Source organism: Athene cunicularia, assembly GCF_003259725.1.
Source record: "Athene cunicularia isolate RWA chromosome Z unlocalized genomic scaffold, athCun1 chrZ_part3, whole genome shotgun sequence".
NCBI classification, from domain to species: Eukaryota; Metazoa; Chordata; class Aves; order Strigiformes; family Strigidae; genus Athene; species Athene cunicularia.
In genome coordinates this window covers 14,638,992-14,646,656 of record NW_020799144.1, presented here as the reverse complement: position 1 = coordinate 14,646,656, position 7,665 = coordinate 14,638,992, and positions in this window count along the sequence as shown.

Below are 7,665 nucleotides of genomic sequence, written 5' to 3'. Positions count from 1 at the left end.
AAAAAAAAAAAAATCCATATTACTAGCACTTTACACAGGTTTCTTACCTTTGCTGTGCCCCGCCTCAACATCACAATAGACTGAAAAACACCTAAGCAGGAGATGAAGAAACGTACTTTCACTGAATAAGCCTTAATATACAATTTGAAAACTAAGAAAATGAAAGCTTTGGATGTGTAGTAAATAATGGGAATAAGAGCAATATTACATTTATACTGCAAAGCCTGCAGAGGATGTTGCTGTCTTAAGAAGAGAACTTAAATAAATATCTGTTCACTTCAGTGAACCTCATGAACACTATTATTAGTAAGAAAGAAGCAAAGATAGCTGGTAAGTGAAATTTTTTTTTTTTTCTTTTCTTTTTTTTCAGGAGTTAGGAGGAGCCCAGGGAACACCCTAACAACAGAAAAGAACAGATAGCTCAGAGTAATAAATGCATCTTTGAAAGAAACTGAGAATCACATGGTTACAAAGAAAAGTTAACCAAAGTAAGACTGCTAAGAAGAGAAATTCAAATAGCTAAAAGACTCAAACTAAACATCATACACATATTCCTTATGCAAGGATTTCGTGTGATAAGAACCAGACATCCTTAAGTTTGTTCCCCTCCAACGTCACGGACCTGCACTTTCTATAACTGAAAACATCATAAAGGCAATATCTGGCGCTGGAAAAAAACTGCTAGAACTCCAATAAAATGCATTATGGCTTCACATTTTTACTAAGTTATGTTATGGACTACATAATGTGAGAGAGAGACTGGCAACAGCACACTAGCTTAGAGGAAAGTTTCAACAATCTGGAGAAATTGGCCGACAGGAATTTTGTAAAGTTCAACAAAGGCAAATGCCAAGCTGCCAGCTGGGGAGGAACAACCCCATGCACCAGTACATGCTGGCAGCTGACCAGCTAGAAAGCAGCTTTGCAGAAGAGGACCTGGGGTTCCTGCTGGACACCAAGCTGAGCACGCGCCAGCATTGTGCCCTCGCTGCAAAGGCGGCCAACAGCCTCTCTTGGTTCAACTAGGAAATGAGGAAAACCAGCACCAGCAAGGGGAGGGACATGATGCTTGCCTTCTACTCATCACTGAGAGGTACAACTGGAGTGCTGCATTCAGTCCTGCTCCTCAGTACAAGAGAGACATGGGTGTGTTGGAGAGAGTCCAGAAAAGGGTCGCAAAGATGCTTAGGTCATTGGAGCGTCGAACATTCAAAGAGGGACTGAGAGAGTCGGGATTCATCAGCACGGAGAAGCGGAGGCTCATGGGGATCTTACCTATGGGTACAAATACCTGATGGGAGACTAAAGAAGAGTCCCAGACTCTTCCCAGTTGTGCTCAGCCAAAGGAGAAGAGGTAACGGGCACAGTAAAGAAACTTCACTTAAAGAAATGAAGAAAAATCGTTACCGTAAGCTTGATCAAATACTGGAACAGGTTGCTCGGAAAGACTGTAAGGTCTTCATCCTTGGAGATATTCAAAACCCAGGAGAACACAACCCTGAGGAACCTGCTCTTGTTGACCCTCTCAGAGCTAGGGGATTGAAGTAGATTATCTCCCAAGGTTCCTTCCAGCACCAGCTACTCTGTGATTCTGTGAATATCAGACTAGTCCCAAAACCTAGGTCTCAAAGAAAATATTTTTTGAAGCACCAAAGGGCCTGAAAAAAAGAGTGAAAAAAGAGGAAAAAATTGAAAATATTTGGAAAGGGTGAGAAATTATCATCTGAGCATAAGATATGTAAAAAAAAAAATAATAATTTCCCACTAACTCTTGCCCTTAGAGTAATTCTTATTACTAGGATGCGGAAGGTTTTATATATATATATATATATATATATATAAATATATATATATATATACATATAAATATATATATATATACTAGACTGGTTATCCTAGTAAAAGCAGAAGGACCAAGAGGGGCAGGGTCTCTACTGCATAAAAGAAACACAACTCCATCTAAAAAGTGTAGAATATTCTCGTGAGAGATTTTGACATATTTTCTGTATTTGACAAAAATCAGAATAAGCATTTATGTTCTAACTGTGCTCTCCTTGAAAGTAATTCTGGAGATTGCTGTCTGTTTTCTGTTCAACAGTCAATATATTTCACAAACAAATGCAATGAGTTTTTAATAGTATAAGAAATACGGCAGTCTAGATGAGATTCTGCTATGGAGAAAAATGGTGTAAGGGTGTGACAAGAATTTTTGAGCAGCATGAAAAGCAGCGGAGCTTCTATCCCAGAGCTAAACAAGTAGTAATGTAAATACTACACAAGAGGGGAAAACAAACAAACAAAACAACAACAAAAAACCCAAACAAACAAACAAATAAAGCTGAGGGGAATTTACCACTAAGTATTCAAATAGATCTCTGTAAGTTTGTGGCCATCCTTAATATGTTTGCCTTAGTAAATATAGACAAAGTACATTTTCTTAGGAGAATAATTTATGTCAAGATTACATCTAAGTGCTTATTCCAGCCACTTGGACTGGTAACGACCCAGGGAGTTTGAGCACGCTGCCACATACAAAAGCCATGAGATGCAAATCTTAATGATGAGGGGAAATGGAAGGCATTAAAGATGCCAGAGTGTTAGGTACAATGATAGTACACATTTAACCAGATTTCCACAGACAACTCACACGGAAGGTACAGTGTGCAATTATCTCACAAGAATATGAGGCTGTTATTCTGTATGTGACAAAATGTAATAAAAGATATGTGTTAACCCATTTTAAAATAAAATAGGTTGGAGCCACAGCCCAAAGGAGTAACATGTTTTGCACCATTAGTTATGGCGTGCCTATGTTATCTTAAAATGATCACAAATTATAGGTTATGATTGCTGAAAGAACCCTAACAAACAGTTCACATGGAGATACACAGGGATTTCTTTCATCTTTAAATCTTTCAGCTGGAAATGGGATACAAATCTGATAGAGGCATGACTTTTTGTAAATACACTCCAGAATACTTACCAAAAGCATGGTTAATATCCAGATAATCTGTTTAACAATTGTACATATTAAAATTATTTTTAAAAATTGATCCATTTCAGAAAAAAATGGCAACTGTGATTGCCAAACATACTATTAATGATGAAACCTTATAGAAAATAATTAAAGCTATTAGTAGACAACTGCTGACAATTTTCTGCTTGTTTTGAGAATTCTGTATATTATACAGGGGGGTTTCTTTTAAAGCAACTAAAAGGTTCTTACTAAGGAATGAAAGAGAAAGATCAGCCTTGAAGTGTTAAAGAACAAAAAAAATTGAAAATAGGTACAAATTATATTTATTTTAAAAATCTAAAATTTGAAGATCAGAGACAGGAATATACTCACGCTTGGCACATACACTCAAATATTGACCAAGGGAAGAAAAAAAAACAAACCTGTCTTTGAAGTGCAGGAAGAATGAACTTGTCATGAAGTGGATAAAATAAATGTTATATTATCAGAGTTAAATTTTAATAGGAAATTCAGTTTCATAAAGGTCTGGATCCAAATGCCGCGTCGTGAACGTAAACATAAACCAAGAACTGTACTTAGAGAATTATTGGTAGTTAAGAAGGCAGGATGTTACAAATGTACTATGTAATATTAGGATATCTACGTAATGAAAGAAGAGGTATATATAATAAATTTGCAGATTGCACTAGACTGGCAAGGGTTACTAGCATCTTTCAAGATGATTTTACAGTTCAAAATGATCTTGACAAACCGGAGACACAGTCTGAAAAAGTATGTTCATTTTCCATAGGAGCAAGTGCAAGATGTTACAGCCAGGCAGGGAAAAGGAAAAAAAAAAAAAAGAAAAAAAAAAAAAAAAAAAAAAATCAGCTATATAACCTGGGAAGCAGTTGGTAGACAAAATATTCAGCAGGAAAGGATTAGAGTTTTTTTGTGACTCATAATGAATCTTAAAACAACGATGTTTTTCATTTGCAAAAAGGGTGGTGCTGACCTGGGGTTTATGAACAGTAGGGAAACACATGGGCTATCAGAAATAATCTTTTCTCTGTTCTGCCAGTCAGGGCTTTAGGTTGATTACAGTGTGTTTCTAGAAGAAATTAACTACTTACATAGAGTCCAGAAAACATGAGTGAAAAATAGGAGGGGTGTAGAAAATACAGCCTATGAAGAAATACAAAACAAATAAGAACCGGTTCATTTAAAGATGAGGAGAGCGAAGGGCCACGTGACAACTGTTTTCAAATTCATGAACCATTTCTGCGGAGGGAAAAGGAACACTGTTCTCCAAGTAAATAGGATAAGAAGTCACAGGCTTGTACTGCAGGCAGGGTACATTAACCATGGTAAACATCAGAATAAATTAGGAGGTTACAAAGATCTTACAGAAAGTTTAGACAAGCCTGCACCAGAAATTACAAGGGCAGCTGACTCTCTGGAGACCTGAGTTGCCTGGATGATTTCAGAGGGTTCCCCCCAGCCCTATGACCCACTTAAAAGACATGAAAAAAAAAAGAAAAGAAAAAAAAAAAGTGATTGATTATTACTTTAACTTTCATGTGGCAGCTTCACTAGAAGATTCTATAGCTAATGATCACATCAAACTTTCCTTAATCACGGTTTATCTAATAATGTGCTGCATTAAGCAGTCTGCAGTGAAGTGCAAGTTACATCATGTTACTTTCCACGATCCCATGGAAACCATAAACCAATGGCTGAGTTGAAAATGGCCTATATAAGGATACAAACTCAAACTTCAGCCTATAATTAGTATTATGAAATTCCAGGAACACATCAGCGAAACATGGGTCACCATCTGCTGACATTTTGGCAAAAAAGGGAAGAGAGGAAACTGAATGCCTGCCTAATTAGAAACTGATGTCAGAATCACCAACTCTTGCAGCTAAATACGGGGATAGGAAAGGTAAAATAAAAGCCCATACTATGCTGAGTTCACAGAAACTGATATTCACATTTATAGTGGGAAACAAGGTTTTTAAACATGCAACGCTATCATAAAAATACTTCTGTAATCCCTGGAGATCGTGATTTCAGACTGATTCAAACAGTAATACCTTTTTCATTGTTCTGCGTTGGACAGGGTCCCTTGTCTGACCAGAGACAGTTGATAAAGAAATCATATAAAAGAGAGAAATTCCGATTTAAACATTTGAAAATAAAAACATAATTTCAAAAGGACATGAAGAAGTATATGGAAGAAACACCCTCTGTATCCTCTGATGTGCAAGCAGAGTGATGTCTTTACTAAGGGATTTTATCACTGAAGTATATATGTCTATAACTAAAATTATTAAGAAAATTGAAATCTTCCCCAACAACCACGAGTTTCAAGGACTCATCTTCCCATAACCTTCCAAGAATATCAAAACTGATAGGTAAAGAGCACCGTGAAGCCCTACAACCCCCATGAGTGTTCCTGTGTGTGGTTCACAAGGAGGATGATAACCCGTTGCAGAACATCAGCTGTGGTTAGACCGCAAAGCATCTTCAGGTGGACGCGGCCACGGCTCCGCTGCCACTTGCCTGTCCCCAGTCTGCCCAGATTTCCCACAAGAGGAGCTAAATGCTCAGAGCTGATGGTGTTCCTGATCTGCTCCAGAAAACTTCAACTTCTTTCTTGTGACCAACTGTGTTCAGTGCTGTCCTATTGAGTATGAAGTCGGCTCTGTCTAAACTACATCCTGAAAAAATGCAAGTGCTTTGGGTTACAAATAATCTTTTTAACGCAGGTTTAAAATGCCCAATGAAATGTCATAACATCTACACATCAGAGGACTCCACGAGTGTATTAAAGCAAAAGATGTATTCAGGTTTGCATCCCACATCATGCCCTGAAATTACTAGAGTTTGAGCCATTATTCATTCAGAGGCATTATTCCTTCAACAATCATTGCTGAGGAAAGTTTGAAGTGTTTTAGAATCAGCAATTAAATATTTTTCCCTCATTAAACAAACTTGACTGATCTGAAATACAAAGATTAAAGGTTAATCTCAAAACTGGAATAATAATAAATTTAAAAAAAAAAAAAAAAGCTGAAACACAACAGACATAAAAATTTCTCAGATTTAAAACCTCAGGATGAGAATTCCTTTGCGATATTAAAACAGTAGAAAACCTCATAAGCAAGAGAGATAAAATAAAAATTTTGTTAATTTTTAGAAAACTTGCATCCAGGCCCCCTCCACACAGTATCAAAAAAACGTGGTTTTAGCACATTTAGATCGGGCTGGTCACAACTTCTTAATGGGTGTGAAAAAAAGCGAATAAAAACAGTAAAATAGTCTTATCAAAGAGCAAAAAGAAAACATAGTAGTCCTAAGCAGTTAATGTATGAGACACTCAGTCACTAGATTTTCTGCTTTATATGTTGCATTGCAATTTTTATGGATTTGGGAATATGTGTACAGCTTTTTATGTTTAATGAATGAATATAAATGGAATTACCAGTTATATGACACCCACTATATCACATATACCTTAGGAAGGTATAATATAATCTATACTAGCAGATTTGCATCATTATAGGAAAAAAAAAAATAGAATCTGACAAATGTTTTGTCTGAAGAATACATCCTTCAGATGTTAGGAATATTTCAATTAGAGTATGTTCAAACCAGCACTATAGGACAATCTGAATTAAACTTTAGGCCAGTCCTATAACATTTAGGATTCTGTTTAGCATTTATACTTAGATCTCTACAGCATCATTAAAAGATTTTGAGCCATTCTGTAACTTGTATGGAAAGAGTAAGATACATTAAATCTTCACAGGTCCAATATGGTGCAAAACTGTTACATTATAGAAAACCATATGTTTTAAGATTTAATCATTTCCAGCAGTCCTAGTTCTAATATTTTAGTTTTAAAAGCGTAATAATATAAAGAGCAAGAAACGGCCAAGCAGACTCCATGGTCTCCCCTAAAATGAGAAAGCGTATGTACCATAGTATAAAAGTCTTGCAAAAGCTACTTAATATTCTCACATTAAATTCTTGGAGAAGATCCTTCCTGCCTTTTTTTTTTTTTTTTTTTTTTTTTTTTTACATACAATCAATGGATTACTTAACACAAAAGGTCAGTCACGAACTCTATCACTCCTTCTCAAAGCATTTAAATGACTTTAGGGACTCAAAGACATATTTCAAGCCATGATTTCTTGAGTTTTGATGTTGTAAATATGCCATTCTGCACTGTAACATTTAATACAGTACCCTAATTTCATATTGAGTAGACCTTTCTAAATAATTAAGAAACTGGTTTGAAAACATAATAAATAAAATGGCTATTTCACTCTACTGTGAAATCATTGCGTCTGCACCTCATTTGTGCATATTTAGACAGATGATAAATATGGGAAAATATGAAATCTGAACAGTTTCATTAATCCTAAACCAAATTATCATTCAGGTAATTGGAAATTCACTGGAAATTCAGGTTAACAATTTACCTGATATACTGGTTAACAAATATTGGTCATTTGTTACCATCCTTTTTCATTTTTTTTCCCCATTATTGATCTAAAACATCTAGTCAAAACATTTCATTGTCTAACCAAAATAACTATTGTAGATCAGAGTGAACACTTTGATCTTATCTCTCCCAAACTTTCCAAAACCTATGTATTTGAACAAAGCTGGGGGGAAAAAAAAAAAAAAAAAAAAAAAAA